The sequence below is a fragment of the Thermobia domestica genome, chromosome 15 (assembly GCF_964235325.1).
Source record: "Thermobia domestica chromosome 15, izTheDome1.hap1.1, whole genome shotgun sequence".
NCBI lineage: Eukaryota > Metazoa > Arthropoda > Insecta > Zygentoma > Lepismatidae > Thermobia > Thermobia domestica.
The window spans coordinates 77,721,851-77,737,707 of NC_137468.1; the positions used below are offsets into that span (position 1 = coordinate 77,721,851).

Below are 15,857 nucleotides of genomic sequence, written 5' to 3' on the forward strand. Positions count from 1 at the left end.
TATGTGATAATATATATAATAGGCTACATATTTTATATATAATATCATATAGCCTACCACATAGTCTTGCGCAGTGTGTTCTGTTTCGTATAAAAATTAATGTGAAGGCTATCGGGAAATGCTGTTGCCTTGTAAACATTTCATCTTATAAGCTGGGGTAAACGCGTTCAGATTTTCAGAATACGCCACTGGCATATGATTATTTTTGCATGTCTTTCTCAAGGAGAGGGGAAGAAAATCCTGATATTCCTTTTGCGTATGTTACTGTACGCCATTGGTGCATATATGATTTCACAAGATATCTTTGTCTTTTTCCTTTCTTTTCTCCTTTTGTTTTTATAAATCAACATTTTTATTGGTAAAAGTAATCAAGTTCTAAATCATACAAGAAGTTTAAAAAAGTATATAAATGATGTTTCATTAATGTCCTGCAAATTACTATATCTAACAGTTATTGCATTTATTTTGCGTAGAGCAGCTTAACTATCTGAAGAGGAAGAAGAAATACTTTCGTATTACTGATTGCATGTTTTCATTCTATTTTTTCAACTGTTATGAAAGAAGTCCACCATTTTACTGTTTTTTCTTTGTTGCTTAACAGTCAGTTGTAACAAAATGGCTATTGATACCTGTAACAATATGCTGAATGCATCTTTGGAAATTGTCAATGTTGAAATAATTCTGCTTCTGCTTCTCAGAGAACGGAATGATCACTCAAGTGTTTATGCAAACGAAAACATCAATACTGCTTTTAACGTATCGCTTCGATTTTTTTTTTTTTTTTTTTTGATTCCTTCACATGCTTTAAAGTCCAATTTTGAATTTAAGTTTAGAATTCTTGAAATAAATTTTATTGCATTTAGCAATATGAAGACAACTGCACATGTTGATGGAATACCATTACTTTTAACCATGGATGTACATGGGACACGAAATAATATTTATAAATATTGTCCAAAATTATCGGATATTGTTGTATATTACTCGCACGAACTAAAAGTAACTAAACTAAAACGTAAACATGAAAATTTTGCTGCTAAAATACCGCCATTACACGTATCAAAGCGCTCTTCTGGTTATGATGACGTCACACTATAAGCACAGACAATATATATTATATATAAAATATTTATTGTCTGTGCTACAACTAATTCAGAAATAGAAATATAGCAGCAGTGAACAGTTGAGTGGTCGTGTGCGTTTGTTTACTATTGTGTTTATATTTATAAAATTGTGTGGTTCACTATGAACGAGTGTGTGGATTTTAAACATTATTTATATTTATATTTTAATTGTATAATATGGACAGTAACCGAGGAGTCACGAGTGAAATATTCTCGATATGCTTTTAGTTGTACTGGTAGCTGACAACAAAAATTGTAAATTTGATTGCCTGCTTTCTACTTTCGGTAGGTACTCTCATAATACTAGGCTACAATTGGAGTAATCCTAATAGAAATCGAAAAACGTTGTTAAAGTGGTAACTTTTGAATTATTCATGTTTCAGTGCTTAAGGGAAGGCTTATACAAATGCTTTCCAAGCATGTGTGAGTGCGTGTAGAAGATACCACTCAGGTCCCAAAAAAAGTGCTGTTCAGTGAATGTTAGGTGTGCAAATCAATCTTTTTGCATGTAAAGACGCATATTTACAAACAGATTGATTTACAGTCACAGATCATTGTGGGTAGCGCCATATTGTTTTCCCCAGAAGCGTCACAGGAGAAATGCATCGATGAAATTGGAAATCAATTCATATTACTCTCTTTTAGCGGTTCTTTTGCTGCAGAATCGATTATTTATTCCTTATTCTTCATTAGCTGCATTGAAGGTGAGTACTTATTTTGTAATTTTGCAGAAAAACAGGCTATACAATGGGTCGGTAAAAATACTGCTCCCATAACTTACGTCACAATTGTAAATTATGTTTGTATGCCGATTTCTTTTATTTCAAAGGAAAATATGTAGATAATACTAATAGAACATCAAGATTAACATATATATTAGAAATATTGACAAATTCACTGCCTTTGAGTTCATGAAAACAGTTTTTTAGTTGCGATGTGAGGTATAAATCTTTAATATTCTTCTGAGGCCGCACATAATATTAGGTTTATATTTTCCTTATTGTGTATATATTCCGTGTTATAACGTTATTATAATGCCATGACATTTTAAACAGTAACTTACATTTGACTTGAAGAAACATTACTTCAATTGTGTTAGACCGTTCGTATGTATAAACCCTTGTACACGCTATGTGAACTTGTCCTATTTTAGGATTATAAATATAATCTGTACTTCTTGTGTTTATTTGAACGTTTTTAATTACATAGCTTTTAAGTCCAAGAACATACTTAAATATAGCGGGATAATTTTGGAAATGGGGGTCCAAAACCAGGTAAAGAACATCATGTTCACAGGAGAAATGAGTTGGTTACGTAAGGGTACTTACTAACATAACATAACCTAATCTAATCTAACCTAACCTAGCCTAAACCATCAAAAACAGAAAATATACAAAGAAAGTACGGATTTTGAGCAAAGAATTCTGGTTCCCCAAACCCAATAAACCTAACCTAACCTCACCTGATCCATCAAAAAATACAGAAAATATAGCAAGAAAGTACGAATTTTAAGCAAAAAGTTGTCGTTCCCCAATTCCAAAACTATGCCAAATATAGCTACTATTTAGGGAGTGTTTTAAGTGAACAAACATCATGCCCGGAATTTTTCCGGGGTAACTGCTGTATCGCCGGACCAATTTTAGAAAATTTACCGGGTCAATTGGAGAATTTATTTAAGTTTGTAAGGAAGAATGAGTGAAAATCAGGTAAGGGGAATAGTAAAAGTTAAGAAAATGGTTGTATTTTTTGGTTGTTTTTGATGTTATAAGTGGCACTCTATGTAGAGGCGGATGGACTATTTCGCGGAGAGGTACACACTTGTTTTACTATACGGACCCATAGATTGTAAAAGGGGCAAGAAAAATTTGGGCAAGTCTTTTAATTTGCCCATTTCATGTCGACAACAGAACCCAACTAACCCCTGCAGGGCTTCTAATCCGTTCCTACTACTACTACTACTACAACTACTACTACTTATATTATGGATCCATATATTAAAACTACACGCCTAATAACGTAATCTAACGTAAGGCAGTGTAATCCGACCGAATATACACGAATGCAGTATATTTTGGTACTTTTTATAATTGGTCCGGTGATTCAGCAGTAATGCCTTTTTCCGTATCATTCTATGTTTCATCGAATATTAAGAGAAATATATCTTAACAACTTCAAGAGTTATGGCTAGTAGATGGACTTAATTATTTCGTGCATAGTAGGTTGTTACCGTAAAATATTTATTTGTACTGGGCAATTCTCAATCTGCACGCCCGTGATTTCAATTAGATTCGCTCCTCCTAACTCATTGTGCTACGTGCCTCGCTTCGAACGCTCGTCAAAGGTTGACCGAACCTCTGCAATTCGAACCGAGTTACAAAGCAAATATCATCGTGGAAGCATACCTAGTAAAATGGATATCTGCAAATAGAATAAGTCTATTTAAGACATTATAGACTAGTTTTAATAAAGGCAGAGCCTACATAAACAATAGGATTTGTGTTTTTGATAACCGGTAAGACGATTCCTTAAAAATGTTAAAAGTAAATAACTATTTACACATTCCGTGACCAGCAATTAAGTTACAAACTTCCATTATATAGTTAGTAATGGATAAACTAAGTGATTTTGTCACTTTCGCTCTCACCTGAAGTGCAATAATCTAAAATTCACATTTTCATTTCCAAACAATACGTTTGCTACGTAAAGAAATTATAGGCCGGCGTCCATTCCATTTTCATGTAAATAAGTTTCCCTCCCTTACTATATATATACAGTGAAACCTCTCTAAAGTGGACAGCCGAGGGGAATCAAAAAATGTCCGCTATAGAGAGGTGTCCGCCTTAGAGAGGTTTCAATATTTTCGTACGTAAATTAATGAACAAAGTAATATGTAATTAGAAAAAACAAACAAACAAAAAAAAAAAAAACACTTTTGCATGAATCACGTATTTATACCAGACTTGTCTTTTGTTTGGTTAGAGATTCCAGCGGGACAGTAGAATGATGTGTCATTCCAAACGGTGGGCAACTGTCAATCACTTTTGTTCCTGAAGCAGGTTGGGTGGGAGTGGAATGCAAGCAAAGGATATAAGGGTGGTGTGAAACAGAGACCCTTCCTCTGGGTTGCTGAACAGACAGTTGAGGAGGCAAAATGTTGTCACACCCACATGTTCTTCCTTGGTGACATACGTATGAATTACTAAAAGTGTATTTTTACTGCTCTTTCCAACTTGTTTCTAGAAAAAGTGTCCGTACTAGAGAGTGTCCGCTTTAGAGAGGTTTACCAATATGTTTTTTCCTATTACAGTGTTTGGAGATTACAAAATATGTCCGTTATGAGAGGTGTCTGTTAGTAGAGGTTTCACTGTATATATATATAAGTCAATACATTAGGTGTTCACAGATGCACTATATTCATAGCCATTTCCTTTATGCGAGTCTTTACTGAACTCATGGGGAAGGTTCTAGGACACAGGTCCCCCTTTCCATTTAGCTGTAATGAAGACAGAAAAGGGAAGGTTCTAGAACACATGTCCCCCTATATAGATTTGTAGCTGGGTTCATTAGTTTTCGTACGAAACTTTAATATTTAATTCACATAGTATTGCCAAGTGAGAGTTAACGAGTTAAGGCGGGTTAGAGCCCCGCGGGGTACGTTGTTTTCTGTCGGCAAGGTTCTAGGATACAGGTCATTCTTCCATTTAGCTGTAATAAAGACAGAAAACAACGTGCCCTGCGGGGCTCTAACCCGCCTTCACTCGCTAACGCTCGCTTGGCAATACTATGTGAATTAAATAGGCCTATTAAAGTTTGGTACAGAAACTAATGAACCTAGCTACAAATCTATATAGGGGGACCTGTGTTCTAGAACCTCCCCCATATGAGTTCAGTAAAGACTCGCATAAAGGAAATAGCTATGAATATAGTGCATCCGTGAACACCTAATTTTCCAAAGATCGTAATAAGTTCTATTTTATAAGCGATCTTATATTTGTACAAATGCAAATTGACGTTAGGTGGGTATTAAATTAAAGCGTACATATAATTTTTGTTCGTTATTGCGTAGAAAGAAAAAAGCATAACATTAGGTACATTTTTCACTGGAAGAAGTAGAATTTTGGTTGATTAGTAATTTCGAAGAATTTATTTTATCGTAATTCACTCAACTTGCCCTAAAAAACAAAAGTAACCAGGTAAATGAATAACATCAGATAATGCAAAACAATATACCCATTGTGAAGAAACGAATTTCAAAGAACACCACAATGTATGCCACAGAAAAACATTTCTTAAACCCATGAAACCCACACAAACACAATAGCATCAAAAAATTAAACGCTAAAAGAAACTATGAAATGTACACGGAACACACGAAATGTAAAGTAATTTATCGCAATATATAAATGCTTAGAATCACATACAACGTCTACCGGCAGTGAACAATTCAACATCGACTCTGAAAACGAATTAAATTTCGAACAAAATAAAAAGCAAGCTAAAATCAAATTTATGCACGTAAAATCAAAGAAATAACAAATATCTTCATTTATCTAAAATTATAATTAATTAAAACATTATTATTACTTTATGTATAAAACAATAGACCTACATATGGGCTTTAAGTAAACATAGTAGTAATTAGTGATCTGTTCAAAGATTGAAGTTCAGTGTTCTTAGTTTCGGTAATAGAATATTTCAATGATAAAGAGTCCAAAAACTAGAAGAAATGAATACAGAAAACAAGGTTTGTAAAATATATTTCATTGGTTTGATAAAGGGGGACCAGTGTTATAGAACCTTCCCATTCGGCCTAACGTTTCGTGAGATATGGAAGACTGCAGAGGACAAGAAGAGCGGTGGCAGATGAATAGCACAAAGGGTTGAGGAGCCGAAGTCATTGAGATGGACGCTATTCACAGTCATTTTCAGAAATTTAATTTTGGTTAGGTTATTTTAGGTATTCCTCTATGAGGTTAATTTTAGTTTATGCTTAGCTAAGCCTAAGGCAGTTTCTTTCAGGTTATCTTAGATATAAGATTAATATTTGGTTGATAGTAGTTTTCTTTATGCATACATAAACTTGGTTTGAAGATAAACTGAGTTAAGAAGTTGAATTGCTAATGAAACGTAAGGTACACCTGTTAATTTGTCACAGTGATCATTTAAAGAGCTTTAGTCGTTACAGAAATACTTTTAGGTTAGTATTGAGACATAAAGAGTTGAAACTTCCTAAGATAATACGACTTTTTGTTGCACTACCTATAGTTATTAGTCGTTATCACTTACAGACATATAGTGCATCTCCAAAGGGTGATATGAAGATAAATCTTAAATAATAATTTCTTAAAGATTTCTCTTTTGTGTTGAAATGAGACGTTTGAGCAATAAAATTACAACAACTGGAGGAACTAAACTGACGCATGATTGTAACTATCAACTTAAACTCAGGAATCCGTTTAAATACTTTTAATGCTGAAATTTTCATTGAGAACCACTACTTTCGTCAGCGTCTTATTTGTTTACATGAAAACATACCGCTGGTTTAATCATATATAGTGAATTCCGTTGTATACTGAGAAAACATTGAACATATGATAAAGATTACCTGTAACATCCTGAAAACAAAATGCATAAACTATACCGTGATGAATAATTTGTAACAAATATAGTTACTAAACTGTACTCCTGGATACATAATTTAAAACTTAAAATTTTACCTCAAATTTCTATTCGTGTTTAAGTTATCACCCTCACAATATTTCAGTCCTCTGGAATCACCATGTGATGCTAGCCGAAATCTATTTTTTAATTATATCACTCCAAAGTCTATCAAAATAGAAAAATCGGCACCGACTATTCTACGGTACCCTTCTAACAATGCTGTTCACAAGCAACAGGTTTGTTTGCACAAACACCCAAGAGTGGTGAATAGAATTAGCAGAAGTGTACCTCGTAATACTCGGTGCCGATTTTTCTATTTACAGGTTTTGGAGTGATATAATAATGTAATCAAAAAATAGATTTCGGCTAGCATCACGCCTGCACTTGAAGATTATTCCAGAGAGGGTTGAAATATTGTAAAGCAATGACTTCATCACGAATGGAAGTTAGAAGTACATGGTAAGATTTTTTTTGTTGTAACAAATATAATAGCTTTAAATAAACTAATGTTTCAGTTGACCTACCTTTGTACCGCGACAAATATCGTTTTCTACTCCAGGATAATTTCAATCTACGCTGTGATCTTGACCACCATTACAATCATTGGTGTTACTTGATATTTAATAAGATTGCCCTCTAAAATAAATGTGGAACGCAGAGTTTTCTCAACATACAGTAATTATTTATGTATCACTTGATGTCCCCACAACACACTCCATTGCACAGATCACCATAGTTTGTTCTATGTCCTCCATTGGATCGAAAAGGAAAAGGATAAAAAAAAAAAAGAAAAAAAATGTCTGTCCCTTGTAAAGTAATTTTTAAATGTCAATAGATTAAATCTTAGTGAACGTTATTTCCTAAAATTGAAATCACCTTGAGATTTTCACTGAAGTTCGCTTTTAATTTGTACGGACAAAACATTTAAATTTTATGTAACGAATTACACACATTTTTGGAAAATTCCTTTAGAAAAAGCGTATGAAACTGTGCAATTATTGATTTATTTTTTCTTTTACTTGCTGCTTAAACTAAGACCCTGAATGTTTTATTGGAATTTAATCTAGGTGAACATTTAAAAATTATATTACAAGGGACAATTAAATTTTTTGCTGCTTGTCAATCTAAAGGAGGACATGTAACAAACTAGGAGAATTTGTGCAGTGGAGGTAGTTATGAGATAACAAGTGATATAAAAGTAATTCTTGTTTGCTCAGAGAACTGAGTGTTCAATTTTTATTTTACAGGACAAGAACATCTATAATGATTTATTAAACATAAAGTTACATCAACGATTGAGATGGTAATCGAGATCATAGTGTCGATGGAAATTATTCTGGATTGAAAAAGAAAATTCGTCGTGGTATATAGGTAAGTCCACTGAATATATATACACTACAGGTTCTGTCAGTAAATATACACTAGTCACTTGTGGTGTGACTGTTCCTATCATTTACTATGGCTTCAATTATATCTTTTTAACCGGTATAGTTATGCTTACAAGTTACAGGCTGAGAAAAAACTAAATAGAAAAAAAAAAACTCAGTTTGCAATGACTAAAGACGCTTTAAATATACAAATAATTTGTCACTTTCATTGGTAGTTCGGAATAAAGATGTATTCTGCCCAAAACTTCCCGATCTGCGAAGATTCCTTAAACGATGATCCACCACTCCACATGTTGCGTCTGAATATTTCAGCATCAATAAATATTTAGACACATTCCTGAGTTTAAATTAATAGTAATAAAATTACAAGTTTTATGCGTAGATAAATTGGAGCAATACCTATTTAGAGTGTTCTTTGAGTAAGCATAGTTATGTGTAAGCTCTGACTAGAATTCGGAATATTCTTAATTGTATGTTATTTTTACACATACTATAATCAGTATGTGATACATCCCTTACAGGGTGTGTGTATATGGGGTATTACAAGAGATTTAGCTAGTTTCCTCTGTAACCAGAACGTTTTGTCATATTAACGACTTTTGCCATCCTTAAATTTTTATTATCCTCCTCCTTTTTCTGAGAATTACCAGATCGTAGACTTAAGTCCGAATTGTCTATGTAATTGTAAATTAATTATTGCTTTCAAATGAATTGCTAATAAAGTAAAATCTGTCAACTTGGCCTCAGTTTTGTGAAACATGTATTCTTATTAGTGAAGTCCACTTAAACACATAATTTAATCGTATATGTTTCAATGACTCATTGTCATCATCATTGGTATGTGACTGTTAAGGAACTTTTGCATTGATTTGTGGATTCACATAATGTTAATATTTTTTAGTCCTTATTTCGGTAATTTGAACCTAAGTAAGCAATTAAATCATTGGTGCATGATTAAAAAAAAAAAAAAAAAAAGTTCTTCATCTACGAATTGTTTGACCAAAGATGGCGTAAACAGGAGCCCACGCATCATACCGTATGAGGAATTCTAGAACCCTTCAAGTGATTTATTGGAGCAATAAATGTCTCTAGTTTTTGTTCTTAACGAAATATAGTAGTTGTTTCTTCCTTAGGACTGATAAAATTTACCATTATATGAATCCACGAACCAGTGTAGAAGTTCCTTAACAGTCACGTACCGATGACGATGACTAGGAGTCATTGAAATGTATAGGTAGAATTTAGTTAATAATTAAGAGTATTCAAGCGAATTCAAAGTTAGTACATGCATTTGTTATTGATCTCGGACATTCCATATCAAATCAACGAGTCATCAGACTTGACCATCTCAGATTTTTGTAAAAATTGGTGCACAGCTTTACTGTAATGGGAGGTGAAAAAATTCCAAATATTACCTACCCCTCTCCTCCTGAAAGTGTTCCCATACAGGGTGTTCAAAAATTTTAAAAAAGGGTTACATGTTATTTTTATGTTATTTTCGTTCCTTTGTTTCAGGATTGCTGTTACAAACATGTGGATGTGCATCATTGAAACAGGAAAGAGAACTTACTTACAAAATGTTTGTGCTGAAAATGTGTGAAGTGACTGTGAACAGTGCCACAGTGTTTCATAACACATTTGATACAAATATTGAGAAAGGAAGGTAAACATATTCCTCCCTTTGATAATAAGTTCTTTTTCTTGTTTCAGTGATGAACTTTTGCATGTCTGTAATAACAAACATGAAACAAAAGAATGAAAATAGCATGTATCAGTGTTGCCAATATAAATTTAGAAACATCCATACTGATTTACAAGAATAATGACCTGTATTGAGTGCTGTTTGGAAACGTAATACCTGTCTAAATAACTGGAAAGATGGATAATTGTGTAAATTCAAATGAATACTTGAAGAAATAAATGAGTTAATCAGAATTGCCAATATGAATTCCTTTGATGCTGGAGGTAAATAGCTACAGGCAAATGATTATTGATGTGAACCTAGATATTCACATGGTCAATATCTTGCAATGTTTGGTTTATATTGAATTTTGAATCGGATTCCATTGAGTGTCCAAAATGAAACTTTGTGGTATTTTAGTATACATATGGGACTACATTCTGGACAGTTTTGAACAAACCCACAGAACATTTCTGTGCGAAATTCAAAATTCAAATTATACTTTGAATTTTTGAAGTATTATTTTTTATTGTACAGGCTTTTTCAATATAATACAACTTGTAGAGCAATCTTTAAGCTTTTCAATGGTGTTTGTTCCATGTCTCTAGTGCACATATTAACCATTTTATGACAATTTTTGATAATCGTTGTAACGAAAAAAAAAATGCCCTTTTTAAAAAAAATTTGAACATCTTGTATAGGAACACTTTCAGAAGGAGGGGAATAATATTTGGAAATTTTAATTTTCCACTGTAATAAAGCTGTGCCTCAATTTCTACAAAAATCTAAGATGGTCAGGTCAGATTTTGTCGTTTCATTGGTTGATTTCACATGGAATGTCCCCTCTATAAGTTGACCACCTATCTATTTTGGGATTTGATCGCCTTGAAGCAATGTTACTCCTGTGTTATTAACGTTTAATTTACCTGTCTGTTGGACAGAGTGTAAAAAAAAATCATTTTTGTTGATTTTTTTTTATTTAAACCAAATCTTTCGCCTCGTCTAATACAAGTCGCGAACTAAAGAAAAAAAAACATTAGGAATTAATATTAAATGTTAATTATGCCCCTTAAGTGAAAGTATTGGGGTTGAATTTTGAATTAATCCCAAATCGTTAACTTATTTTAATCCCAAACAATGTTTCTTAAACATTAAGGAAAAAGTACTGAACGTTTATCAACATGACACTTACATCTTTTCGCAAAAGTTACTGATATTTGGCGGGGGCATATTTTTGAAAAATCGGAACTAGCTTGCAGAACAAAATACATAAATTTCGCCTAAAGTTACAAAAATCTAAAAGATCTTTAAGTTTCGGTGAAACATTCGGACCCTTCTAAATACGCTCCTGTTATCTGAAAAAAAAAAAAAAAAAAAAAAAAAAAATGCGCACACAAAAGAATTTTCGTCTTAAATGTCCATGGTGATTTCTCCGTTGGAAAAGTTAACGGTTTATAAACCCTATGTTACGAAGAGAAGAAAGCAGGATTGCTCTGTTACCCGGTCAAAACGGAATTTTCCCTAATCATCCTCTGCATGACACTCATTTTCATACTATGCTTACATACATTTGAGTCTCATTGTATTATGATTATTATGTTCCATAATCGAAATAACAGAACAGAAATGGGATTTTACTTATTTTCACTTTAATTTATTTCGGAATTTGATTTAAATCAACGATTTTTATTTAAAAAATCAAGTGATTTAAATCAGACTGATTTAAATCAATCCACTCTGCTGGTAAACACCAGAACATCCGACATTATACATGATCATCTTCAGTTTTGGGGGAATTGTAGAACATCAATTACTGTCTTAGTTTTGGCAGGCAATAAACCCAACGATGAAAGGAGTAAAATGTGTCTATTGAGTGTAACTTCCCAAAAAGTGTAGGAAAAAAATGAAATGAAATTTTGAGTTTTACGTCCCACGCTTATGCCGGTTAGGCTAAAGGAGACGGTGATAATGAGTAATGAATGAAATGGTGGAATGAAGAAAGTGGGAGGAAACGGGAGAACCCCGAGAAAACCCACGCACACAGTGTTTGTCCACCACAAAGTTCGCTTGGCGGGAGCAGGGTTTGAACCCGAGACCCCTAGCACCAGAGGTGAACGCTCCACCACTGAGCCACCGCGGCCCCACAAAAAGTGTAGGAGACGATGGTATTGTTTATAATGTCTCTGCGAGTTTATGAAGAGATGACTTTTCATTCATCTTCTGTAGTATAGTTCAGAGTAATTTATTGAGCTATGGATGTGTATCTTCTATTTTCTTCACGTGTTTCGAAACTTTACCGTCTGGGAAACTTGCAGGAAATTTATAATAAATGTCGAACTGGTTCACATTGTGAAGTAATGTTCAAGGAAAAACGATAACAGCACAAGTCCTTGCTAGTTAGTACCTATTATCAGAGTTATTAGTAATTGTAATTGTTTGTAAATCTACAATTAAAGACCGGTCTTAGTGTTTCATTACTTAGAAAGGCAAGACAACGTGGATGTTCAGACTATTTCCCTAGTCCGATTATGTTATCTGCGCCTATCGTCATAAGCGGAAAGAATGAAGCAATAAAGAATATGCCTTATTTAGTGTTTTGTAGGTAATTAACATATTGAAATTATAACTAAAGAGTAGTATGCAAATAGCAAACTTAAATGCAATGTTTGTGTATCAGGTTGTAACGCCTATTCTTCACAGCTACATGAAAATTTTTCTTACTATTATTATAAATTTGTTTGGGTCCCCATGTTGCTTCACGACAACAATTGTCTTAATAATTTATGTTTTCAAAATAATCCCTCATCTCTGTTAGATAGGATCAGCATTCTTCTAATGCATCTCACAGATATCAGGTATCCAGATTCTTGTACAGTTAGTGCAAGTGAAGTAAACAGATTATACCATTATGATAATTCGGTAGTTTCGAACTTAAAATATCAAATAATTATCAGTTACAGAAATAGACAAAGATTACAGAAATAGACAAAGATTAATTATTTCAGGAGGGAAAATTTTACAACACATCTTGTATATCTTCTAATTTTGGCATGATCATATCATCAGTAGATTTAGCGGCGAACGTACAGAAACGCGTCTAAAAGCATTCACCATACTTTCTATGTGCGTTTGGCATCATAGTAGGAATGAATTACTACATTACAACAGGACACAACAGAGTGCAATTGTTAACTAATTGGGTATTTTCTTAGTTTTCGTAGGCTTCATAAAGCAGTCATTATCGACATTACATATATTATCTTTTCCATTTATTTGGCGTCGTACTAATTACTACCTTCTTCTGTTGATGATATAACTCTGACATACAATATTCCGTTGATACTCGTACTATTCCGACGTTTGGTTGATGTATATTTAATGATCAGATTAGAATAAGATTCTGTAAGGTGAATGAAGCTGCTATAATAAGCCTAACTAGCAAACAAGTCTTCAATTTTGGTATTCAGTGCTCTTGATATTTAATCTAACTAATATAAATATCAAGCTAAATTTACTTGATATAGTCTAATAAGTCGAAATTTTAATAACTTAAAGTTTAAACATAAAGCTTAGCAACATATCGGGATTAGGGACAAGAACTACTTAGAACGACATTTCTATTTATCGCATCTACTCAATAACAGATATGAAAACCTTAATTCTTTGATAACAGACATCACGAAAATTAGGTCTAGAACTTCCTTGATTTATTGCAGATTACCTGAGTTTTGACTTAAGTAAATTTTATAATTGGTAGTGTCACAGTTACTTTCATTGCGACATAACACTTTTCTTTTTTCTTCAAGATTTCGTTAGTTAGAGACCAGGGAAATGGCGTTCACAGAGATTAAAAAGCTTCCGTGCAAATTACCTAGTACTAATTTACAACTTGTGAAGATCCTACAACTGTACCAATGTAATAGTAATAATAAAATGGACATTATAACAACTATTAATATAAACTGCATGGCACATGTATTGGCATAATTAATTGCTCAAATTCAACATTAACAATAATTAATAACGTTTAAAATATGTTAATGTAAAGAATAAGGGCGCACACAGACAAAATCACATAAAATACTGGAATGGATCAAACGGGTCCATTACAAGGTAGTCTAAAAAAATATTGATCTTTGCACACGAGATGGCGTTAGTATCAAATCTTAGGGAATATGAGTCGGAGCGATTTAGCCTAACGTAATTTGACAGCTGATATATAAAGCTAGTAAATGTGAAAGAAGTTTTCGAATTCTTGCAGTTAGACATAAGATATTGGGACCAGAAGATGCGTGCACTTTCCGCAAAACTTCGCTACAGTTTACAGTTTTATTTTGATAAGGGCTTAAGTGCCCCGCAGGTCCTTGAAGAAATTTGCGCTGTGTATGAGCATGATACGTTATCGAAAGCAAAATCCAGTGGATAGGTCAGTCGCTTGCGTTCTGGAAATTTCGATGTTCAAGTTATTTCTCGCAATGGAGGACGCATTACAGCAAAAATGGATGAAATTATGGCTAAAGTTCAGCAAGACCATTATGTAAGAAGTCATGGTAACGAAAATGACTTAAACATCCATCGCTAAGAAGGAGGAAAAAAAAAAAAAAAAACCTAGACGTTTGAATTCCACGTGATCTCACTCAAAACATTTAGTGTATCGCATTTCTATCTGCGTATCTCTACTGCAGTATAACAAACTCGGATCATTTGTCAAACTCGAGTGATGAAAAGTAGATAATCTACGACAATTTGCGAAAAATATTGTGGTTAAGCCAGGAGAAGCTCCATAATCAGTGACAAAGCCCTCCTTGACGCCCAGGAAGGTTATGGTATGCGTTTAACGGGATTGGAAGGAGTCGTGGCCGCCGGGTAGAACGATAGATTTGTACTGTCGACAATTAACGGGAGTGCACCCAGCAATTAAAAAAAAAAAAAAAAAATATCGCAGACCACGCTAACAACAGACCGCATACATCTGTAATGACATGTCAAAAATTGAGAGAACTTGACTGAGAGGTTTTAATGCATCTACCATATAGCTCGATCTGGCACCGTCAGACTATATTTTGTTTTCGTCTCTGCAAAACTTTCAGAATGTATTGAACTAGTTTCATTACATCGACCAGAAACCACATGCTGTTGGCGGGAAAATGACAGGTTATCGAACAAAATGGTAAATATGTGTTTTCAAAATGTTCTTTTCAAACCATAACAAATGTATTCTCAATTTTGATCAAAGTCAATACTTCTTGGACAACTTGATACTAATAAACAATGCAGTGCTTCTCTTATGGAGAGTTACATGGCAGTCACGCTTATATTATTTCTAGCTTATTACTATAGCTACATATTTTCCGCTTGCAAGTGAGTCCTTCAAAGATTAAATTTTCCTTGTGAAATAATAGATTTTACTCTTAAATTTCCTTTTGGATGCTGGGGTATTCTCGAACTTCGTGGGAGTTTGCTACAACTTTTACTATTCTTAATTTTCATGGAAGTTTACTATTTAAAAATAAATAAATAAATAAATCAGATGTCTCTCTTGTAGATACGCAAGGGCTCGAAAGAACTGGTTACAAAACGATTTTTTTTTTCCTGTGGTTTTTTCCTTGGGAATTTTCGAGCTTTTATTATGAAGTTCAAAATTAATGGCAATGTTCATTAGGAAATGTTAGTACTTTACTCCTTTCTTCTTGAATGAAAACAGCGTTTAGTTGATATAATCTGTAGGAAAAAAAAAAAAAACATCATCATAAGTATTCTGCCATTATTGGCAAGTAACTTGCCGCAACTGAGAAGCTTCCATGCTCCACAGTCTTCCGCTAACCTCTTCCTCTTCATGTACAATTTTTCTGTTTTGATATCGTCCATTAATTGTAGCTTCTTTGGCCCTCTTCTTCTCTTTCCTGCCACCATACCTTCTAGCACGTCCCTCATGATGCTCTTCCTTCAAAGCCAATGTCCCAACCAGTTTTTCTCCCTCTTCTTTCGTAATGATATCTAAAA

The 15,857-nt window shown here is 33.5% G+C and overlaps 1 protein-coding gene across 4 annotated transcripts in view; it reads left to right on the top strand.

Annotated features, from left to right (window-relative positions):
• Positions 1 to 1,079: 1,079 nt before the first annotated feature.
• The window catches only part of LOC145671103 (uncharacterized), a 73,945-nt gene continuing 59,167 nt past the window's right edge, over positions 1,080 to 15,857 (top strand). Inside the window, exons 1-2 of one of the 4 annotated variants that reach the window (XM_081739871.1) lie at positions 1,080 to 1,828; positions 8,033 to 8,156. The gene's annotated coding sequence lies outside the window, so the exon portion shown is untranslated. The remainder of the gene's footprint in view (positions 1,829 to 8,032; positions 8,157 to 15,857) is intronic. The other 3 variants (XM_081739872.1, XM_081739873.1, XM_081739870.1) reach the window with 3 other exon arrangements.